Source organism: Acinonyx jubatus, chromosome A2 (assembly GCF_027475565.1).
Source record: "Acinonyx jubatus isolate Ajub_Pintada_27869175 chromosome A2, VMU_Ajub_asm_v1.0, whole genome shotgun sequence".
NCBI classification, from domain to species: Eukaryota; Metazoa; Chordata; class Mammalia; order Carnivora; family Felidae; genus Acinonyx; species Acinonyx jubatus.
In genome coordinates, this window is record NC_069383.1 from 59,562,110 (window position 1) to 59,587,794 (window position 25,685).

Genomic DNA, 25,685 nt, shown 5'->3' on the forward strand with positions numbered 1-25,685 from the left:
AAGAAGCACATGCTCAATTCAGTGGCAACTTGAAAACGTGTGACAGATGTATAATAAAATACCGCACCTATGCTCACACTAAGGGCTCAGAAGGAAAATTAAATCTTTCTAAGTAGGAGAGTTCAGGCAGTCATTTTTTCCACACTTTCCTGTATGTGCTCCAAGCTCTGGAATGTACCGAGGAATGCATATTGAATGATTTGGTACAGATATTTTTCTTCAGTTTTTCTTCAGATTTTATTGCGTTCACAGGGAAATATGAAATCACTAGGTTATCTTATCCATAGGTTTATATAGAAATGAAATAATGTGTTTAATACTTAATGGATGTGTAAGAAGGAAAATGTTTTTCTCCCTGAAAAAAAATCAAATACAGTTAATACCAGTTATAATACACCTTCCAAAACCTTACGTTTGGTTTAGGCTGCAGAGCTGAAAATCAAATCAAATCACATCTTCCTTCCCTATGGCAAGATACAGCAAGGTTCATTTATCAGGCATTGTTAAAAGATGAAGTGCTCCATGTAAAAGAAGTGCCCAGACATGAATTTTATTCCTTTATGTGTAAATTGAAAAGGAAACACACAAAAAAACACACTAAATATATATATTATATGTTGCCCTCCTATGCCATATGCCCAGAAAATAATTTAATCAATTTTGAAACTAAGCTCAGGCACTTATTAAATAACTTTGGTAAATTAGTAAAACCCAGTTCAGCCATTTACTAGTTTTATAATTTTGGCAAATTAGTTAGCCTCTATTTTCTCATCTGTCAAGCAGAGATCATTATACCTATGTCACAGTTTGAATTAGCTAATCTATATAAAACACCTCATAAAATGTCCAACACATAGACCTACCCAGCGTAACCTCTTGGCCAACCCTGTGGATTCTACACAGACTATCTGGATTTGAATCTGTGTTTGTTACTGCCTAGCGAGCAAACTGGAGCCATGCTTTTAACTTACCCTCACTGTACCTCAGTTTCCACATCTATAAAATGGAGATGATAATAATACATAAGGATATATAAGTGATACACATAAAGCCTTTAGAGCAGTGACTTACATATATAAGCAGGGTTCAATCACATTAACTATGATTAATGTTTTCTGAAGCATTTCTAAATGATCCAACTGTATATAATTTTGGCAGATGTGTGTGCGTGTGCATGTGTGCGGTGGGTGGTGTATTATTTTTCTCTGTTTACTTACTTTGATTCTCTCACTAATCTCTCCCTAAATATCAGCCATAAAATGTCCTCGGAAGTAGATCCATATCCATTTCCAAGCTTTGGCATTTTCTGTGTTTGTCAATTTGTTTTGTTTTTCCTTCCTGTTTTCATTGGAAAACATCATACTCAGTCAAATACTGGGGGAAGACTAGGGTGGCTGAGGAAATGATAGGTCCCTTCAGAATCTGCCAACAGAATCTGTAGCAAAAGTGGTGACTTAGTAAGAAGTTGTTGTCACTCAAGCAAATAGTAAAAAGAAACTGTAGTAGCAAATAAAATGGGTGTTGTCAGTATATTAAATTCAGATTTTTACAAGAAGGGTCTCTGCCTCTGTGTACTCTTCTCCAAAAGCAAGGCTTTGAGGGGGAGAAGGGTCAGAGGATATGCCCACCTAATGTCCACATTCTCCCTTTCTGACTCATTCTCCTGGTGCCTGCCCATCGTTCCTCAGCCTACTTGCAGATTACTGTACTGAGATATACTTCTCTAGACCCAAGGGGTGGCGGTGGGGAAGCTCTGTGTTGAAATAAGAATAAAACTAGGATGCCTGTCCTGTCCACATTTATGTGCTTGGGGAAACCTCATGGTGGGTGGGAGACAACCAGGCCTGAGATACATTGGAGGCCAGAGGGCAGCAGACTGGCTTCCCTACATTTCCACCTTTAAGTGTGAACTTTGAATCTCCATCCCTGCGTCATTGTAGAGTAGGTATATCAAGGTAGGAAGATATAACATGTTTAAATAATAGCTTACGTGTTTGATTTAGAAGTTTAAAATATTAGACTATGGTATGTTGATCTCCATTTATACTCCTGTTTCAGTCTTCATAAATAAGAGGAGGCCTGTCTAAATTTTCCAACTGGGATGCTTCTTAATATTTGAAGATTTGAAACTTGGAGACACAGGGCATAGTTTCACTATGGCTTATAGTTGAAATTAAAAATATGGAAAGACACAGATGTGTGAGACAAGATAGACCTCAAACCATAATGAAATCCTACTAAATACTTAACAGAATGGTTAATACTAAAAGGACTGACGACATCAAATGTTGATGGAGATGTGGATAAACTCATTTTTAGTGAGAATGCGAAACAGTATGAGCCCTTTCTATAAAGGTCTAATGGTTTCTTGTAACACTAAACATGTATCTACCTATGACCTAGCAATTCTACTCCAATATATTTAGCCAAGAAAAAATTTTTAAATATGTTCACAACACGCTTTTTGTAGTAGTTAAGAACTGGAGATGATCCAAATGTTCGTAAATAGAAGACTGAATGAAACTCTGATATATCCATATAATGAAATATTACTACACCAGAATAGAATACAAAATAATGAATTTCTGATTAAAAAATATGGAAGAATTATAAAAAAAAACATGCTGCTAAGTGAAAGAAGCTTTAGACACACCCAAAAAAGAATATATATTGTATAATTCAATTTATACAAATTTGAGAGCAGATAAAACTAATCTGTGTTTAAAAGGATCTGAAAATTAACTGCCTCTGGGGGGATGGTGGTGGAGAACAAGAGGGAAGGAAATGATAAAACGTTGTCGATGAAGGTAAAGGGTATGCACAGGCTTGTGTAGAAGGATAGACTTCTTGGAGAACAGGGAGCAGAAATTCCTGGAGCTAGGGATGTTTCTCATAGTGAGAAGCTGGCCAAGATTTGGAATTCTATCAGTAGCAAGAATTTCCAAGATACTTTTTTTCCAGGGAAGTGGCAGAATATCAAGAGTAGAATTGTTTGGTGCAACTAGAAAGGTCCTACCTTAAGCACCAGGTCTGGGGACCATGGCAAGTATCCTAGGGTCCCCACCTTGCACAGGAGCAGCCTTCTTCAAGCAATCAGTTGGCCTTAAATAATGAGTAAATCAGAAGGGACACATATGGATTAAAGACCAGAAAGGACTCCCCGAATGGGCTAACTTTTGTGAGGTCCTGGGGTTTTCACGTGATTCGGAAAGGGTAAACAAATTGGCTGTGACTGAATTTTATACGGTACTGGAAAGTGAGGTCTCAGTCAGAATAGAAAAATTAAGTCATGTTCTGGGTCTTCTACTTCAAGTTTATGTTTAAAAGTTTAGCTCTCTTTCAGAGGGATTAGGCTTATGTGTGTGGCCCGGAAGGCGAAAACCATGATAAATGCATGGAAGTTTTACAGAAGTCAGTGTCAGCTCAATATAAAGAATATTTCCTTTGGGAGCTATAAAACCAGAAGGGGTAATGTGTTCATCAGCTAATAATACATGTTCTGGTTCACTTAAAATTTGATATTCTCTTTGCAAATTAATAAATGCTATTCTAAGACATTAACACAAAAATAAAAAACAGAGTAGGCTGCTGTTGTAAACTTATCTAAACTGATTTAGTCTTTCAGAATTATTGGGTTCCTCTATTGTGAAAATAATTTAGCAATATATACACGTGTCAAATCATCACATTGTGTACCTTAAACTTACACAATTTTATATGTCAATTATATCCCAATAAAGCTGGAAAAAAATAATTATTGGATTCCTTTTGTGTCTGTAGCCTCCAGTACCTTGCCACTATTTGCTGTTTTATGACACAAGCAAGTCTCAGGCTAAATGCCACCAACATATATTTATTAGCAAGTATATACAGGTCAGGAATTCCACTTGCAAACTGGATAGAGTTTCTTTGTTCTTTTGGGCACTCCTACAATTAAACAAAAGAGTCCTGTGAGGCAAATGTGACAATATTCCAGTAGCAAAATTGTGTTTGTCTGCTAATCAAAATGAGGGGTGTAACCCTAGGCACAGGACACAATTTTGAGAAGTTGAACTAACCAAGATTTTTATACCTCAGTCAACCCAAAGCAGAAGTGATCAGTCCATATTATCTTTTTTTAATTTATTTTTTTAATATGAAATTTATTGTCAAATTGGTTTCCATACAACACCCAGTGCTCATCCCAACAGGTGCCCTCCTCAATACCCATCACCCACCCTCCTCTCCCTCCCACCCTCCATCAACCCTCAGTTTGTTCTCAGTTTTTAAGGATCTCTGATGGTTTGGCTCCCTCCCTCTCTAACTTTTTTTTTTTTCTCCTTCCCCTCCCTCATGGTCTTCAGTTAAGTTTCTCAGGATCCACATAGGAGTGAAAACATATGGTATCTGTCTTTCTTTCTATGACTTATTTCACTTAGCATAACACTCTCCAGTTCCATCCACGTTGCTGCAAAAGGCCATATTTCATTCTTTCTCATTGCCAAGTAGTATTCCATTGTGTATATAAACACAATTTCTTTATCCATTCATCAGTTGATGGACATTTAGGCTCTTGCCATAATTTGGCTATTGTTGAGGGTGCTGCTATAAACATTGGGGTACAAGTGTCCCTATGCATCAGTATTCCTGTATCCCTTGGGTAAATTCCTAGCAGTGCTATTGCTGGGTCATAGGATAGGTCTATTTTTAATTTTCTGAGGAACCTCCACACTGTTTTCCAGAGATGCTGCACCCATTTGCATTCCCACCAACAGTGCAAGAGGGTTCCTGTTTCTCCACATCCTCTCCAGCATCTATAGTCTCCTGATTTGTTCATTTTAGCCACTCTGACTGGCGTGAGGTGGTTGGTATCTGAGTGTGGTTTTGATTTGTATTTCCCTGATGAGGAGCGACGGAGATCATATTATCTTATACAGTGCTCATTTTGTCCCAGAAAAATATTCTAATTTTCTTAATGATAATTACAATACTATCCGATACTAAGCAGGGATCAAGACTCAGGATGATTGAATTGATTATGATCATCATTCTGCAATGGAGAATTCTGATGAGGACTTTCCAAGCAGTAGTTAACCATCCTTGGGGTGTGTAATTTTCAGTAAAATTCTTTACCTTAACTCATCATCCCTTGGGCACAGATTAAAACTAATATGCACATTTATATCACTGTATTTAAACTGAAGTATTCTCAGATAATTTATAGAAAATGTAACATCTCTTTCATAAAGCCATGAGTTCTCATTAATATAAGTGATCAGATGGAGGCTGTAAGATCAATTGTTAGGGTCTTTACTGTCGGAGAAAATTCCTTCAGTGATCCTTTGGATCCTCCTCTCATTCTAAAATTATCATTATTATTTTTTTTTTACCTCAGATATCTAATTAGTGATGAAACTTGGAATGGAAACTGTTTCTCCTTTTGATCACCATCTCCTTTAGTCTGGCTGCTAGATTTAACAGGTTATTCAATATATTCGTATTTCTAATCATTTCGATTAAGTCTTGTAATTCCCACACCCACTGATTTTCTTACTGAATATTATTTAAATCTTTCTTTATTATCATTTTCATTTTTGTTATTTTTATGATAAAATTTAGAGTTTAAGTGTTTTACTCTGCAGACTAATTGCAAACCACATTTTAGATGAAAAATGAATAATAAATATGGTATTAACCTCCTCTAACATGTTAAATAAAAATTACTCTCGACATTCATTAAACTTACAAGTGAAGCTTTCAGTTACTCCACAGCTCACTATTTATACAGTAATTTGGTATATTTGTAATCTGTCAGAAAGGCCATATAAAATATCAACATTTTCTTTTTCTACAGATTAAAAGCTATGAATTTTAATATGTTGAAATAAGTTAAAAGGTTACAGTAGGTATATTCTCTTCTGTGAAGTTCAAAATGCAAACTTAAGCATAATTCTAAATATTAGGACATAATATAAAATAAACGTTAGGACTGAATGATATCTTTGGTGAAGTCACTATTTAAAAGCAATTAAGATTGCTCTAATTTTCACAGTGAAATTGAACCTATTTTATTAGATAAAAATATTATGCAGGAGAATCAGGCTTCTGATTATTCTAAGATAACTTTCCTGTTTCTTTACTGATAAACCTTTCTTCTTCCTGTCATCACTTCCAAGTTTCAAGGAATGTGAAAACCAACAAAAGGAACATACTGTTCTGTCGTGTCAGGCTTGGTGGTTTTATGGAAACTTGACAGGATCCCTCCTTCTCCTAGCTGTCCGTATACTCTCAACAAGGACAGCTTAAAAAAAGGCCAAAACAAATGTTTCCTTTCTGGGGTTTTGAGGCCATTACTTCCAGTTGAGAAATAAAGGCACAATTTAGTGGCTTGGTCTGTTGCAATAAATACTATTCAATATTGGAAAATTTGAACAAGTGATGAATTACAAGTCTAAAAGTGTGGTGTTTTTTTTTTAATGAACATGCTGGTAGATTATTGATCAAGATGTCACCTTTAATTTTAGCATACCAAGTACTATGGACAATGCATCCACATCACAATGTCATAAAGGGTTTCCAAAACAGTTGGCCTCCTACATTGTACTGCAGCAGTGAGTATAAACTAAAATTTCCTGGAGGACAGAGGCCTTGTGTTATTGATCATTATAACCTAGCCTCCCAGTGGCTGATTACTGAATGGGGAAAACCAACAGTGCCTTAAGATGGCAACTGTTTTGTATAGATATAATGAAATAAGAACGGGAATGATTAGTGGTCAGAAACCTGAGACTCTCCTTCTAATCCTATGTCCGTGAGCAAGCCTCATTCTCCTCATTTTTTCATAATTTAATTTTTTTAAATTTATTTTGAGAAAGAGAGAGAGAGAGCGAGAGAGAGAGAGCACAAGCAGAGGAGGGTCAGAGAGAAGTAGAGGCAGAATCCCAAGCAGGTTCTGCAACATCAGTACAGAGCCCCATGTGGGGCTTAAACTTATGAACTGTGATCTCATGACCTGAGCTGAGATCAAGAGTCAGATGCTTAACTGACCGTGCCACCCAGGTGCCCCCTCATTCTCCTCATTTATGATATGAATAATAACATCTGTCTACCTACCTCAAAGCTATATTTTAAGGCAAAAAAAGGAGGTTGTTTGTTTTAAAATCCTATATACTGCATTGCTATAAAGGGTTGTTGTCTCTACATCCTATGGGTAGAGTTATCTTTAAAATACCTCAGTCACAGGAGATACTGTGTTGCTTAATATCTCTGAATCTAGTAGGTGAACCTCTGCAGCTAGAGCTCCATAATATCACATTTTAAATGTTCATTTATTTGTTTTGAGACACAGGGAAAGAGAGAGAGAGAGAGAGAGAGAGAGAGCAGGGGAGTGGCAGAGAGAGAGGAAGAGAGAGAATCCCAAGCAGACTCCACGCCGTTGTGCAGAGCTTGGCACAGGGCTCCATGTCAGTAACTGTGAGATCATGACCTGAGCCTAAAGCAGGAGGTGGATGCTTAACTGACTGGGCCACCCAGGCACCCCAATAATATTACATTTTAAAAACTGAAGTATAACTTAAATACAGTTAAGATTGCACATATTTCATGTTTACAATTTGATGATTCTTACAAATGTATACACCCGTATAACCAGTAGATTAATCAAGACACAAAACATTTCCACTGATCTCAAAAGTTCCCTCCTGTTCCTTTACCAGGCTATTTCTACCCCTGCACCACCAGGCAGCTGCTATTCTTATCTCCATTCTTATAGTTTAGTTTTGATATTCCGTAATTTTATATAAATGGAAAATGCAGTATGCACACTTTTGTGGTTACTTTGCGCAATGTAAAATCTTGGAGATTCATCTTGTATCAGTTTTCTTTTTTCACTGATGAATAAATATATCATTACTTATTTACCCATTCACCTGTTGATAGACATTGATTGTTTCTAGTTTTAGGCTATTATAAATAAAGTTTCTGTAGATATTCTTGTACAAATCCTTTTGTAGAAACATGCTTTAATTTCTCTTGGGTATATATGCAGAAGAGAAATCACTGGGCCATTAGGTTGGCTTCTTTTGATAAGAAAATGACAATTTCTTAGCAGTTGTAGTATTTTAAATACTCACCAGCAATGAATGTATGAGAATTCCAATTAGTCTGTATCTTGTCCAACATTTGGAATTAGTGTGTGTGTGTGTGTGTGTGTGTGTTTGCGTGTGTGTGTGTGTGTGTATGTAGCTTAGCAATTTCAGTGGTGTTTGTAATGTAGCACCTCATTGTGGTATTAATTTGCATCTCCTGATGCTAAAAGTATATACGGGGTTTTTGAAGTTTCTTACCCACTTTTAATTGTTCTTTTGTCTTTATATTATTATTTTTAGGAGTTCTTTCTATATTGTTGATACAAATTCTTTGTGAGATACTGTGAATATTTTTTTCATTCTATGGCTTGACTTTCATGTTGTGATACCTTTTTGTAACAGAATTTTAAGAATTTTGATTTAGTCTAGCTTATCAATTATTTGTTTTAAAGTTAATTTATTTTATTTCTAAAAATTCTTTGTCTACCTACATTTGCAAATATATTTCTCTTATTTCTGTTACTTCTGGGCACTTGGTCATTTCAATTTTTACATTATACTAGTAGTTTCACTTCATGTGTATATGCTTTGAGGTTTGGGTCACATTTTATTTTTATTTTTTATACGTTTATCCAGTTTTCCTTTTACACATTTTGAAAAGATTTTCTTTTCTTCCAGTAAGTAGCTTCAGCATATTTTCAAAAATATGCTGACTGTATACATTTAGTCCACTTATGGGTCCATTTCTGGGTCTATTTCTGGACTCTGTTCTGATCCATTGCACTTAAGCCAATACCAAATCAGATAGCCTCTTATAAACTGTATCTTTATAACATGCCTTAAAGTCAGATAGTTAAGTACTCTAACTTTGTTATACTTTATCAACATGAGCAGTGTATAGTTTGATATTTTTGAAAATTTTCTCTAAAAATCTCTGCCTTCAAATAGGGGGGTTTAGTCCATTTACACTTAATATAATTGTTGCCACTGTTAAATTTAAGTCTATCATCTTTCTACTTTATTTGTTCTATTTTTTTTCTTCTTTGTTCTTTCCTTCCTGCGCTCCTTTTGAACAATGAAATTTATTCACATATTTCATATTATCCCTTTTAATGATTTTTTATCTATTAATCCAATGCTTTATATTTGTAGACACTATTTTATAGACTAGAATGTACATTTCATATGATTGCTTTTCAAATTTGAACTTTTCCTCTACAGAAGAAAGGTAAAAATGATATATAGTTATTTGCCACTAATATTTTTCTGTGCTCAGATAATGGGAATATCAGAGCACAGGTTATTTTCAGAGTGACTACAAGAGAAGAGGAAAAGGTAGTTGTTACGAGAGGAAACAAGAAGTACAAGAGTAAGACTGAAGCTCCATTTGTATTATTTGGACTGAAGAGTAAACATAAAAATATTTTCTTTGAATTTGTCCTATATTAGTTTTTATACAGGTGATACAGCACAGTGATACTTGATCTAAATGTAGTAGCACATGTCTGTAGCTTTGAAAAGAAGTGATCTTGCATGAAAGACAAATATGTTTGACTGCAAGCCTTTACATTTACAAGAAAGCCTTTATATTGTGTTAAGATAAATAACTGTCTTCCTTTGATTTCATCTCTTCATTCATTCATTCATTCATTCATTCACAAAGTAACTCTGTTGGCTATGAACATCACTGTGACCACTGAGGAAATCTTGAGTCAATTCCTAAGGCCAGGAACAGTTAATGTTTCTTTTTTGTTCCTTCAAAGCAAAAGGAGGCCTGGCCTAAATTAAGCTGGGAGTGCTTTTTGCAAAGCATACCAGGCTTTATGGGACTTCAAGCTCAGCATTTTAGGCACAGTATTTCAAACTAAATCACAAGAAAAAAATTCACCACTATATTACTTCTTTTAAACAATTCAGCATGATGTATTTTTTTTTCCTCCTTTGGAAATGGGATACAGCTGCTTCCTGGGTTGTGATTATGTTTGAGAATTTTTTGGTAAACTGAGGCATTCCTGAAGTATCACTATGAAAATGTATAAAATATAAGTCTTATATCTTAAACACTTACTGAGCTATGGGAAAAATAAAGAAGAATGAATTTGTAAGGAAAAAGAATAAAATTACAACTTTCTAATGCATATTCTTATGAGTTTTTTAAATGCGGCATCTTTTTAGACCATTAAGAGCAATTGAAATCAGATTTTTATTTTTAAGTAAAAGAACACTCTTTACTAAATAATAATTAACTGTGTAAGAATAAAGAGTTCTATGAACTTACTTTAAGTGTTTAAATACAAATGTATTTTACAACCAAACATTTTCCAAAAAATTTCCTTGTTTAAAAGGAAGCAAAAATCATTTTAGCTCATTCTTTATCTTATAGATATTTTTAACATAATGCAGATTATCTTATTATTTCAGAGTGCATTTTATTTTTAGGAAATTGCTTAGGCTTTTTCCACCCCCTTGACTGCAAGAGTAATAGATACTTACTAGAAAAAAAAAGCTACAGAGAAAACAGAATAAAGAATTTAATATATCACTTGATGAAGAATAGTCCTTTTAAATCTTTGTGGATTTTATTTTATACTTTTCCTGTATATGCATTTTAATACCACACATACAACATATGTTTACACACACACACACACACACACACATATAAATATGTGTGTGTGTGTGTATATATATATATACATATATATATATATATATATATGTTTAAGGAGTTTATACTATACTTTTCACATATGTACTGTTTTAAACCCCAGTTTTCCCTTAAATGGGCTTTAAAAATGTTACATATCAATAAATATAGATTCAGTTAGATTTTTATATCCATTCTATTATAACTGTTCTATGACAAGATCACTACTAACTTCTAATTCAGTGTGCAGTCCTTATTCCTCATTTTACTTGACCTTTACTTGACATTGTAGATCCTTATTTCTCTCGAGCCTCTGTCTTCATTTGGCTTCCAGAGCTACTTCTGGTTTTATTTTTCTCCCTGCTCCTTCTTGCTCTCCTTTATTAATTTCTCTTCAATCCCACAGTCTCTAAACCTCAGAGTTTTATTGGGCTCAGTCCTTATACCTCTTCTCCTGTCTCTCTATAACCATTCCCTTGGTGCTCATATATAGTCCAATGACTTTAAATACCATTTACAAGATAGCATCTCCCAAATGTAACTCTCCAGGCTGGCCTCTACCTCTGATTTCCTGAGTAATACATACAACTGACTACTTGACATCTCTATTTGGAGATTTTATAGGCATCTCAAACCTAAGATTCAAAACTTCAAAGTGGACGTTCGAATCTGATTGATATTATCTGGCAGACCTACTCATCTTCCCTTTCTCAGTAAGTGGTAACTCTATCTTTCCTCTTATTCCAGAAATAAATTTTCAAGTCATCTTTGAATTCTTTTACTGATATCCTACATCTGATTTGATAAAAATGCTATTGCTTTTTCAAATAAGCCCTGAATCTTACCACTTACCACCTCCCAGGCTATATCCAGGCCCAAGCATCTTTATCTCTTGCTTAGATTATCACATAATATTTATAATTGTTCTCCTTCCTTCTAACTTTAGCTCATTCTAATTTATTTTTAACACAGCAGAGTAATCTTATAACATTTAGAGAGAGCCCATTACTTCTCTGTTTTATCTTCTCCAATGGCTAAACTTCTTCACTAGCACCTCTTTTCCTGTCTGAGCTCATCTCCTAAGGAGTCACCTTTTGCTAACACCTCTGTGCCCATACTGACCCCTTGTTGTTCTTTAGGGACATCAGTTTTAGCTGTTCCCTCTGTGTAATAGCATATTCTTTCAGATATCCTTGTAATTTTTTCTCTGACCTACATCTTGATGCAAATTGCACTCTCTTTATGGGTCCTTCAGCCACCCTATAATGAATCCCACCATCCCATTTCCCTGCTTTATTTTTCTTTTTAGTACTAATATACTATGTATATTATGTATGTGTGTGTGTGTGTGTGTGTGTATACATACATATATATATATATATAATATACTATGTATATGCTATGTATATTTACTTAACTGTTGTGTTTTTCTTCTGTCTCTTCAGCTGGAATGTAAGCTCCAGAAAGGCAGGGTTTTTTTTTTCTGTTTTATTATTTATGTATGCCCAGTTTATAGAACAGTGTCTAGAATATTATAAGCACTTAAATGTTTGTTTGGTGAATGGAGAAATAAATGAAATTTCATCATTATTTGTACCTACTAACAGTATTTCATTACATGGATGATCTATTACTTTTTTCAACCATTTCTGAATTAATGCATGCTTAGTTTGTTTAACTTAATTTGTTTAATTAACACACTATATTAACACCCTTTGACAACATCTGAATGTTTCTGTAAGATACGTTTCTGGAAATGGACTTACTGTATTAAAGGTCCAGCACAGGGGCGCTTGGGTGGCTCAGTCACTTAAGTGTCTGACTCTTGATTTTGGCTCAGTTAATGGTCTCATGGTTGGTCAAGAGATTGAGCCCAACTATCAGCATGGAGCCTGCTTGGGATTCTCTCTCTCTCTCTCTCTCTCTCTCTCTCTCTCTGCCTCTCCCCCACTAGCTCTAAACAAACAAACAAACATTTAAAAACAAAAGGTCTAGCACAGCTTTAAGGCTTTAATTATGTGGCTGGGAAGTCCTCCACAAAAGAGGTGAGGTCACACTCCTGAACAAGGTGTGTGATTTTCTCTAGTATGGTGCATTGGCTATAGTGAATATAACCATTCTCTCTAATACTTCTTAATATGATATTGAAAATTTGGTATCTCAGTGTTTTACATTCATGTAACTTAAATAAATAACTATCAATACTAAAAAAACTATACTTGCAGTTTCTCATAAACCTAGACAGTAGAATCTCTCTCAGCCAATCAGCACATGAACAGCTTTTGTTAGTAGTAGTGTGGCACCTCCTCAGACTGAACAGGACAGTTCCTATAAAATCCTCAAGTGGAAATGACTTTTCACATCCATATGTACTCTCTTCCCCTTCACCAGGCTGATTATATTCTGCTGTTTTGCCACTGTTTCCTACTAAGATCCAATAACAGCGCTGATATTAGTGTTTTTGCAGAGAAAGCCAAAAACAAAACGCATCCTAGCTGAATTAATCTTCTTTACAAAGAAAATCACTTGGAGCTCCTCTCTGTCATTAGATCTTCTGTGAACTTCTAGGTAGGTGCGAGTTTCCCCCATCCCTTTAGGGAGGTGTAAGATGGTGGGGAGTGTGTAGTTATTCAGTCAGTCTACCACCAGCCTAACTAAAGCTTATTTGTTTTGGCTGTTATTCTGACAGGCCTCCTTCCTGTGCTCTTGTTAGATTTTTCTGGCTATATTCATAAAATAGGGAGCCTGTTTCTTGGTGAATATTGAATTCCTGTATGTGATAACTAGCAATTTTAATGAAATTTTGTTAATCTCTGAAGCATGGACTCCTTTGTGTCCAGTCCCCCTAATCTTCCTGAGCTATTTTTTGTTGTTGTTACCTAGATGTTAGTATTTTGTCTGTGAGTATAGTTCAGACTTCTGTTCATCCTATTAAAAATTGCCTATATTAAAATTGCATTTTAAGAAATGCATTTCTTTGCATGACTTTAGAAGTAGAAGTTGGTTACTCTGGTTAAAAGTTGTAATTAATATGGTGGTTAAGACTATACAGCGAAAAATAGTGACAGAGAAATAACAACTCTGCATGTGCTTTTGCTTTTTAAGGAAAAGGAGTCAATTTTTCCTAAATCAGCTTTTCCCAAACCTTTTGGTTCGGCATACCTTTAAACTATTAGAAATTGTTTTTGAGGCCAAAGACCATTATTTTGTGGGCTATAATATCAATATTTGTCACATTAAAACTTAAAACTGTGACATTTTAAAACACTGGTTGATTGGTTTTTTTTAAGATAGAAGTGGTAAACCAATTTCATGTTAGTAGAAATAGTTATTTAAGAAAATAACTTTTTGTAAAGTTGTAGTTAGGAGGGTAACATTGTTTTACATTTCTGTAAATGTCTTTCATATATGAATTAATGGATGGCAGCTGGATTCTCAGCCTGCTTCTGCATCCAATCTGTTGCAGTATCACACATCATGCAGCTTCTGGAAAATTCCAGTGCACACTTGTGAGAGAATGAAAATGAAAAAGACAACATCTTAATATTATGATGAAAATAGTTTTGACCTTATTGACCTCCTAAGTGTTCCCCAGGGGTCCTCAGATCAGATGTTGTCTTACAGTTAAGGGTCAGTGTGATCCAGAATATGAAAGGGCCTAGTACAGGACAAAACTTGGAGTTGGAATGTATTAGTTTTGGTTGATATTACTTACATATGAAAAGAAGCTATGAAGTATGTTAAATTTTTGTGAATATTTGGTCACTTTTGATGGGCTTACTCCTTTGGTTCACTGATCCATGCCTTCATCTACATGATGAAAGAATTTTCTTCACTTCCTCGGTAACCTGCTTAGATAGCGCAAACTGTGTCTCACCAGAACAATTTTCTGTGCTTTCTGTTGACTTTATGATGTCCTTGATTATTTAATAAAAAATTAAAACAACAAAGAAAGAACATAGCCTCCTCATTATGAAAGAGCTAAAGTTCTTACAATGATAATATCTTGTAGATTTTTTTTAAACCTTTTATTGCCAATTTGATTAAATAGATAACTAGGAATTGTTTCTCAGATACCCATTATTCGATTTCATTAAAGTGCCCAAATTGTCTCTAACAACTTAGTTTTGCCTTCCTGAAATTTGTCCCTCAATTTAGAAAAGAATGAGAACATCTTCAGGATATATATGTTATACCTAAAACTATTTTTTGAGAGGTCCCAGAGGTCGCCTGAGAAATCACAAAGATTTGTTCTATCACCTTATAAATAAAGAGAAGTGAGACAACTTTATGTTCATTTGATCTGTTATTATTGCAGGAGCTTCATGGGGAAAGTTGTCCATTCAGAAAAGACAGCCTTTCCTAGATAATGCATGTTTAGGTAAAATGTTGTCAATTTTATGAAATATGGCCAGTCCCCAGAAATTTGCCAATGCCTTCTCTGTCTGTAATATATTTTTACTCCCAGGAGGAAAATTAATCAAAATTTCTATAAAATAGTTACCTGCTATACTCCAATAGAGAATTTTACTTTCCTTTGTTTTGATATTATGATGGCACTATTATTGATTATGGTAATAAGTTGACAACAACCATTAAGTCTGTAGATAGTTTTGTTTTACTCTGATGCTCACCTGAAGTCTCTGCCATAAGCCAAAGGCCTGAGCTATATCATTGACAAAGGTCTCTGACAGTTTGAATGACAGACATTTCAAAGAATAGACCCTTGAGTGCAGGCTTCAGAGCTGACATCACACAGACAGCTTTGAAAACCATCCTTTGTGAACTTAGACCACTAACCCAAGAAATAAAAATTCATTTCCTAGAACTGAATAAGAAAACATAGGAAGAAAATTTATTGTGACTCTTTGCTTGGTATAGTTTTAAGTTTCTACTTTCTAGAGATATGAGGAAGTCCTTGCTTTTTCTTCTTAAACTATCTATAATGCATCAGTTTAGTAAAATCTGGTGTTTTAAGCTGAAATACAGCATTTTAAAATCATATTTTGTTCTTACCAACCACCTGTATTAGTTTCCTAAGTTTTCCATAACAAATTATCACAAACTTGGTGGGTTAAAATGACTGAAGTTTGTTCTCTCACAGTTCTTGGGTCCAGAAGTCCAAAAGGCAAACTGCCTGCAAGATTGATTCTTTCTGAATGCTCTGAGGGGAGAATCTGTCCCATATCTGTCCTAGTTTATGATGGTGGCTGGCAATCTTTGGCATTTCTTGGCTTGTAGACATATCACTTCAGTTTCTGTCTCTGTCTTCACGTGGCCAATGTGTCCCTAAATCCAGGATGATTCTCATCCAAATTCTTACCTTAATTACATCTACAGAGAACTTATTTCCAAGGAAGGGCGCATTCACAGATGTTAAGACTTGGAGCTATCTCTTGGGAGGGTACAATTCAATGCACTCTACCACCTGTCCAGAATTCAGAAACTTAGTATGTTTTCTTACTTGTCATGGAACTATTTGCAAAAGCATAATAAGAATCTATGCTACAAAGTCTTGCCTGAGGTGTTATATTTGAAACTGAAACTTCTAAATCAGGTGTGACAAGCTGCCTTTAAGGAAAAACAAAACCAAACAAAACCTTTACTTATGTAGCTAATGCTTCCACACTTCTCCCAAGAAAATTGGCCTGATACCTGGCTTACAGGGTCCTGATCTTACCCTTGAAGGTAGTAAAGAAAATTCTTGGAAGACTAGGAATCCTTAAAAATTTGGGGAACTTCCAAGAGATAGGAATTCACTTGGATATATAGTACTGCCAGTAACAAATGCCTGGCCTTGTGATACAAAAAATAGAGGCTTTAAAAAGTAAAATCTGAGATTCCTTATGAAAATATCCAGGCAGAGGTTAATTTATGGACTTTTTAGCTATTCAGTATGGTATGTATGACTTGGGAATTGCAAAGCAAACTCAAGGAGCCTATGTGATAAATTAACACTGTTGCTGTGTTCGGGTAAATAATCAGATCAACCTTAATGGCCCATTTTTAGGGTCAAGAATAATCTCTGAGATAATTATGATCACAGGAGGGATAGACTGTCAGGAAAAAATATGAGAGACCTTGAACAGGCCAAAGATTACTTGGTTTCCTTTTTAGCACTCCCTTTCAGGTTATCTGTGCATTTTGTTATCTTTGGGTTATTTTATAACTCCGTAATTTGTAGAAACCAGTAGCAACAAAAATGATTGTTGTCCATAAAAAGTGAATTTGTGTACAGCACCTCCAAGAAGTCAGTTTTGTATCTATTAACCAGCCACTTTATCACCTCCAACTTCCCACATCTGTGTTCTCTGGATTCTCTTTTGAGCATGTTCTAATATCTTACAGGTTTCCTCATTTATTAATAAGTTAAATAATATGTGTCTTTATTTAAAAAGTGAGCAATATATAAAATTGTGTTTGTTATATCTGTTCGCAATTCTGGAAAAATACACTTTCCAGAAACTTTAGGCTGTCCATGTGGGAAATTGCATATGTTGATTGGCTCATTTCTCTCCTTCTCTAGAATGGAAGCTCCTTAAAGGCAATGGCTTGGTCTTATTCAATATTATTATCTCCAGAAATGAGAATAATTCCTGGTATCTCTGAGGTGCTCAATAAATGCTTTCTGAATGAAGAAATGATTAAATGAACACATTTAGAAAAAGGGATTATAATTTTCCTTACCTGATTATATTGAGCAAACATTTCAAGTGATATTTGTAGAAGGAATTAAGAAATTAATCAGTACTGTAGGTTTAGCAATTACTTAATGAAATTAATAATTTGAATAAGTATATAATAAAATTTGAACCTGGATTATTATAATTTACACATATGTGTTATAAAATTAAATATAAGCTAAAAAATATATACTATTTTTATGCCCAAAATACTAATCAAATTAAAACAAAATAGTGTGTAAAAACCAATCACCTCGTTATCAGCATTGTACAACCTAAAATAGTAAAATAGTACATGGTAAATTTAAATTGTTTATTTTATTCCATTTGCCTCATTTCTCTTTTCAATATCCTTTTTGTCTGTCTTTTGTCTCTGTCTCTCTGTCTCTCTTTTTCCCTACCACATAGCGTCATCAGGCTCGTTGACATCCAGGGTCAACTTCTCAAGCATCCCTGCCTCTTCCCTAGGGGAGTACCAGAGGTACCAAAGAGTTTACAAGGGGTTCTCATCACAGGTGGTATTCAGGGTACAGCTAGTTCTACGGAAATTCACTGCAATATCCTTGTATTCTATATGTACTCTTTCCTAAAGCTGATCTGCCTGGGAATATGTCTGTGGTCAAGAGACAAGTTAAATCTTCTTTTCCACCTTCTTTATGCCAATCATCATACTTTCACTTTTGAAATAAGAGGTATGGCTCTTTCCCATTCCAAATCTTACTATATTATCTCAAAGTAAAACCTTAGACCATGAAATGAATAAACTTTAATATCCACTTCATTAAGAGATGTATTTAGAGAATAATTTTTATGTTTTTATGACTAATTATCAAAATTTTAAATATAATAATTTTGTCATTTATATATTAATAATTATAATAATAAAGTTAAATCCAGAATAAAATTTTTAACTTTTAAGAACATATATCAAAAATTTTTTTAATTTCAATTTCAATGTACAGATATAAATGTATAAATATGTATACAATGTACAAATATATGCATTATTGTCACAGTTAAGGATACAAAGAAAAGATGGTTAACTAAAGACTTTTAAGGGATGCCTTGGTGTCTCAGTCAGTTAAGTGTCTGACTTCAGCTCAGGTCATGATCTCACGGCTTGTGCGTTCAAACCCTGCATTGGGCTCTGTGCTGACAGTTCAGAGACTAGAGCCTGCTTCTGATTCTGTGTCTCCTTTTCTCTCTCTGTCCCTCCCCTGCTCCTGGTCTGTGTGTCTCACACTCCACAGACAATCTTTCAGTAATTTCCAGAATGTATTCAGAATCTGGCGACTTTTCACTACTTCATGTTGCCTTCCAAAATAAGCCATTATTTTCTTTCACTGGGACTATTGGATTTGTCTCCTAACACATTCCCTGTCTAACCGTGCCTCCCTGTAGTCTATGTTCTCACCTCAGCAAGAATGTCATAACTCTGCCCAAAGCTTGTGAAAAGAGGAAAGTGCAAAGTTGTTATTATGGCCTGTGAAGCCTTAGATAGACTGTGTCTCTGAGTCTGCCTGCAAGGCATGCATCCCCTCTCTCTATTTTCATCATCTGCCACTTCTCTTACTCCGTCTGTTGCAGCATGCTGGTCTGGTGGTTTTCTTCTCACACGCCAGACATGGTCCCACTTCTGAGGCCTTTGCACTTGCTGTTCCAGATGCTGAAGACTTTTCCTCCAGATAACTTCAGGACTGCTTCTCTCCGTTCTTTTGGACTTCTGTTTATATGTTCTTTCTTTGAAAGACATTCTCTTATCACTTTCAATAAAATCGCACCCCCACTGCCATTGTCTATGCCTTGATTCCTTTTTACTCCTGTTCTTCCTCACCACTTTTTAATATTTACTTAAAATACTCTTCTGCCCTTGCATGAAAACATTCATGCCACCTGACATTATGTACTTATGTGTTTACCTGTTAATTGCTCTTCTCCTCCTTTTTAAACAGTTGACCACTTGTTATTGGAGATTTCATTTTGCTTTCCTGTTGTACCTTCGTGACCCAGAGAGTGACTGGCATGGTGTAGATGCTCAACTAACTTCCTGTTGTGTGATTCCACTCCTGGGACAGGTTCACAGAAAGTGCCTTCCTTTGTGCTCTTTCACTTCAATATACCACCTTCTGGAAGGCAAAAGTAGAATAGTGGGGCTTCTACCCAGTGTTCCTGGATAAATGCCAGAGCCACCATAGGGGCAAGGGTCCTCTAGAGCCTTTTCTTCTCTAAAGCTTCTGTAGCAGGTAGCAAACTTTTGGAGCTGTGTGTGCAATAGAAATTCAACTCAACCTGTTTTAAACAGTGAGAGGACACCCCGAGGGACAATCGTTGAACCCCCAGCCCCACAATGCCTTTAGTTTCTAAGTTCTATCTGCTCTTTCCTGTGGTCTGCTAGCTTCATCCTGAGAATGATTCCCCTTAGGCTTATGGATGGGTGCCCAAGGCCTTAAGGTCACATGTGTTTTAGTTCACATCCAATATGAGAGAGAGAAGCCCCATGAATCCTTCTCAGCAAAACTATGAAGAGCTTCTCTGGATCTCTACAGAAGTTTTTACATCATTTTGGCCAAAATAGAGTCACATGTTCATACTTGACTCAGTTACTAATAAAGGACAGTCAGTTACCACTACCCAATTCAGGCTCACTCATGAACAGAGGATAATGTGATCACCTTTCTCTTGAGTTGTTTGGGCTATACCAAGGAAGTCAGAACAAACCAGAACAAACTCTGACACTCTGAGAGATAGTAGGGAAAATGTGTACTAATCAGGTAGTCCAGAATATTGATATATTTTCAAACCAAATTCCTGAAGGTATAATGACTTGAAGACTAAGAGACAGCAATAACCATGGCATGTGAGACAGGCAGTCCAGTGTGTTGTAATATGCTTTTCATTTTCTATGTACTGTGTTTGACATCTTAGAAAACCTTTCTACCTGGAGAGAGTTTGCCCCTTTAGGGGCCAGCCAATTCTTAGACATAGCAAAGGGTCCAGCCTGAGGCATGCCTTTGAAATGCAAACTAACCAAACCAAAGTCATGCCTCCCCTATCTGACATACACTCCAGGAGAAAATATTCCTCTCCTTTAACCATCCCAGGACCAGACTCCAGGCTACCAGGGACCACCCCTACAGGTATTTAAAGCCCACCAAAATTGTCAAACCAGCCAGTTCTAAACTGTGCCCTCTGCCCTACTTGTCTTTCCCATGAAAACCCCAGAAAAGGCTCTGCCCTAATGCTTTCGCCTCCTGTCTTATACCTCTTGACCACACTGGTGTCTTTCCCATGGGACCCTGCCTGGCCTGCCCTGCCTCCTGTCTTGGACCTGTGAGTATAATAATCTTTGTTCTCATGAGTTCCTCCCATGTCTCCTTTTGTGGTTGCACCTGACTGGCCATCACTTTAAAAAAATATAAAACACTGGGCTTTTCCAGAGAGTGAGAAGACATGGAGAAGGCTACAGGTACTTTTATTGTTTATTTTCTTGGGCCTTGGTTAGTTCACTGCTCCAAACTAGTCTTAATGAATGAATGAAGTGTGAATGAAGCAGACTTTTTTTTTATTCCTGTGGTGCTAAGGCTAAAAGTACAGATTTTTATTTTATCTTTATTTTTTAAAAGCTTATTTATTTATTTTGAGAGAGAGAGAGCGTGAGTAGGGGAGGCGCAAGAAAGAAGGAGACACAGAATCCCAAGCAAGCTCCGTACATGTCAGCATGGAGCCTGTTGCAGGGCTCGAACTCACAAAACCTTTGAAACCTTGAGATCACGACTTGAGCAAAAACCAGAGTTGGATGTTTAACTGACTGAGCCACCCAAGTGTCCCAAAGTACAGGTTTTTAAAAATCTGATTTGGGGTGCCTGGGTGGCTCAGTTGGTTAAGTGTCCAACTCTTGATCTTTGCTGAGGTGACATTGAGCCCCACCTTGGCTCTGCACTGGCAGTACAGAGCCTGCTTGGGATTCTCTCTCTCCTTTTCTCTCTGTCTGCCTCTCCCCCACCATTCTCTCTCTCTCTCTCTCTCTCTCTCTCTTCTCCCTCCCACCCCCCCAAAATAAATAAATAAACTTAAAAAATATGTTTATTTGTTTTCTACTTCTAGCTTATTGGTGAAGTAAATCAAATACGGATTTGTGCTTCAGAATTATTTAGTTTAAAATCCAGACTTCACTTCTTATTAACAATATGCCATTGGTGGCGTTATTTTTTCCCTTTGAGGTTCATGTTTTTATCCACTAAAAAAGATTGCCATAAGGCTTTCCTCACTGACATTTAATCTAGATTGTGTGAGATAGTTTGTGTAAAACACCTGACCTAAAGTAGACAATGTGTAAACGCTGCTGTCTCCTCCCTGTACAGCAAGGCACACAGCTGCAAGGACATGTCCAGTGTTTTTAAAAGTCTACAGATTTCCACAGAGAATGGTAAAGGCATAGATAGATAACCTTTCTTTGTTATTAGATTATAAACCATAGGACTTGTTTAACTCCTAAATTTCTATCAATAAAGTATTACTCAGTAAATAATTGTTTTCAGTTGACTGGTTTTATTCCTCTCCTTGACTCTATTGAAAATAAGATAACCCACTCAGTATATGGTAACAATTCAGCCTTTAATTATAAGTTCCTAATATACTAATAGCCTTCTTGTTAGTATAAAGATATTTGAATACTTGAAATAATATGATAAATATGTTAATTTTCATAGTTTACTTTCATATTCTCATTCTTTGTTTAAGGGCCGGACTACCTTGTAACTATATTGATTGGAAAAAGTTAGGGCGTGGGGTGCCTTGTGACATTTAAAATCGCCCTTTAACAGAATATCTTTTCTTTTTAACATATTATCTGCATCTATTGCCTCTTCCCAGATTCTTGCTGCTCATTCAGTGTGGACCCAGTCTCCTGATGACGATGATGGCCCACGGATGTAAACTCACCTGTCAGCAGTATTCTCATGACCATGTTGTAAAATTAGAGCACTGTCCAGAATAATAAATGAAATTCAGGGAAATGGGAAAACCAAAACTTGACATGATCCATCCAGGTAAGAGCTAAGTTTCCTATGCCTTTCCACATCATTCATTTTCCTTCCTGTTAGGAAAGCAAAAGCCAATAATGCCAGGAATCCCACACTCCCCTGTGGTAGTGCCTAATTGCTTTCGTTGTCAAGACGAGAAGGGATATGTTCCCACTTGTTTTTAGGCACTCAAACTCTGGTACTAGCTTTGACCTTCTGCCAGTATAAATGATTTGCTTTAAGATAGTAGCTATTTCACAAAAATAATTAATTGGAATTCCCAGGCCAGATGACATTAGTGCCAGAGATTCCAAATAACTTGAACCTAATTGTAGGTCAACCACTGACCATGACAGGGAGGAGGAAAAGGAAAAGGAACACAAACAAAAAAGCAGGTCCAAAGACTAAAGACAACACTTTTTATTAGTTCCTCATCTTTCAGAATCCCGTATAATGTCGGATGATTTCACTTTCCGTGTCTTCATCTGTCTTAGCAGCACCAATGATGCTTTTCTTGGCATCCTTTTCAAACTATTCTAATCTCAGCAAAAATTTCCTAGTGGAATTCTGTCTAGCACCCAGTTGTACTTAGTGGAGCCAAAGTTCTCAATCACTTGCACCAGCCAGGGACTCCTCTGACGGGCACACATGTTTTTCCCACCAGAACCACGATTCTCTACTGATTTGTGCTGATTCTACACACGCTGCTGGTTGCAAATTTATATTTGGATCCCACCAGTGAGATCTGTTCAGACTCCAGGGCCCATTAAACTTCATCATCTTGAAGTTCACTGGCATGGCTATTATTTTTAAGAACACTTAAAGTATGAAGCACACATTCCACATTTACTAAGTATAACTTTCATCACCAAGAGAATTTCCATATTCAAAATATGAGCTTAGATTTGATCTATGCTTTCTGAAAGGAATTCTTCTAAAGAAAGTCTCCAATTCAGTGAGCAAATGCTTTTCAATTTTTATTTTCTCAAAAGATTAATTATTTCCAAAAAGGAGAAACATTAAAAAATGGGAAATTGGAAGGTACATTTACAGAAGTAAGTTTAGAAAGAAATGCCATCTTTTGTTATCCTGGCCTCATACCAATTCCTGCTCATGCTCTGGAGAAGTGAGGTCACCGTAAAAATGCTTTTCATAAGGGCTCTTGTTATCATTTTTGTTTTTTAACACATCAAGAGGAATCAAGTGAATAAAGGCAACTAGCAGTGTTTACATTTGAGGCATTACCTCCTTGGGGATTTGTGATTTTGAGAACTCTAATATTGCTTTCATTACAGATATGAATCTTATGTTTACACCTTCAGAGTTGACCAATTCAAAGAAAAAGAAAACTTTCTATCTATCCTTTTTTTATATGCAATTCACTGAAGAATGCTGAAGTGATCAAACAACAAGTAGGATGACCAATTTTGCAAAGTAATTTCTTAAATATGATTTATTTCAATTATAACGAGTTTTTTTTTTCTTTTGGAGATTGGTCCATGACACAGCTCCACTGTCAAATCTATATTCAGAGTTCTGACAAATGTCCTAAGTAGAGTGTAATGGGAGAAAGGGAAAGAATGGTTGTAACAACTGCAACAGCAGCAACAAGGTATGGTAATAAATAAGGGTCGAAATATGTCTTGGGTGGTAGCAACACAAAGGCCTTTGGTTAGAATAGTTAGATGGATAGACAGATGATAGGTAGATAGATAGGCATAGAAACATTTACCATTAGACCACACTAGTCTATTTTTAAATTTCTCAGCTAGTTCATATTATTATTATTTATTTGAGTCCTCTAGAAGTATATATAAGAAAGACCCAAGAAACAATGGCTTAATTCAGGCCAAGCACATATCACGGCTCTGAGGTGCTGATCTATGTTTGTCAAAAAGCCTTTCTTAATATCCTAATGCATTCTTTATTCTTAAAAGGATATTTGGTGTATTTCAGGTAAACTTCAGATAAATCTGATATTATGAAGATAGGTATATAGGTAGGTATATTGATACATAGATATAGTATGAGAGAATCTCCTTATCTTCTCCCTGTATTCTTGGCAGTATTTCCAAAGGATTGTAAATAAAAGCATGTACACAAGTCATGGCCATTTTATCATAATCCACAAAGTCAAAGGACTCTGCTGCATGCTCTCCTCACCCTCTTTTTCTCCCTCCCCCCCACCCCGAAACCACTAGAGATGACATCTACACTATTTCAATGTATTTTATAGGCAGTTACAAAGGACAAAGGGTCCTGATGTTTTGCTGAATTTCTCTGGGGTCTTTTATATAGTCTTCCAATAGATTCCAAAGGAAGAAATATCTGGGGCATATGGTTTAAGGTCCTTTTTCACACCAATTTTGAGAAGTGACTGTTTTGCACGACTACTGAAATCAAAAACTATCTAGGGAACGCCAGGTGAATGTTAGTTTTAAATGTACTGAGAAAAAAGGAAAAAGAAAGAAAACCTTGCCATGACTGTCAGACCATGCCACAAAGCTGTTTCTACATAGGCAAAGAGATTCTTATTCTTATTCTCCACCAAGATGAATAATTTTATGCCAGAGCTACTGCTGTTTTTTCAATCTGAAAATCTTTAGTATCAACTCAGATATTCTATTTTGAGCTAAAAATCACTTTACCAGCTAGTATGGTTCTGTGTCATCCAATAATATATTCACAGTGAGGAGATATTTTAGATATAGACATTACAAATGCATTTGTAATTGTTATACTACCTTTATATGATCTAGTGGTTTTTTTTTTTGTAGATCCTAATCTGATTAAAACAAAATAAATTATATGTTAGTATTATAAGGGTCAACATGTTAAATATTAACTCCCTTTAATGTCTTAAGATATGTTTGCAAGTGTTAAGCCAATTTGGAACACTTATATTTTACTCAAAATTATTAGAATTTTTGATGAGTAGTAATCTAACTGAAAAAATAAATTTTTAGTGAGTTCCTTGTTTTGTTGGTTTCAAAATTAATCCTGGGTATAATCAGAGAAAAGTCACACATCCCAAACTGTAGTACACCCTGTCTGGGACAGTGGGGAGCAACAAACACTCTGGCTACGGACAGTAACAAAATAGGGGCACCTGGGAGGCTCAGTCAGTTGAGCATCTGACTCTTGGTTTTGGTTCAGGTCATGATCCCGGGGTCGTGGGACCAAGCCCTGCTTCGGTTTCTGTGCTGATAGTGCGGAGCCTGCTTGTGAGTCTCTCTCTGTTCCTCCCTCACATGCATGCTCTTTCTCC

The 25,685-nt window shown here is 35.9% G+C and overlaps 1 long non-coding RNA gene across 3 annotated transcripts in view; it reads left to right on the plus strand.

Moving 5' to 3' along the window:
- Positions 1 to 25,685, plus strand: part of LOC106971344 (uncharacterized) — a 90,037-nt gene that overhangs the window by 19,273 nt on the left and 45,079 nt on the right. For all 3 annotated transcript variants that reach the window (XR_001429647.3, XR_008296819.1, XR_008296818.1), the window contains exon 3: positions 22,269 to 22,444. This is a non-coding gene — a long non-coding RNA (uncharacterized LOC106971344). The remainder of the gene's footprint in view (positions 1 to 22,268; positions 22,445 to 25,685) is intronic.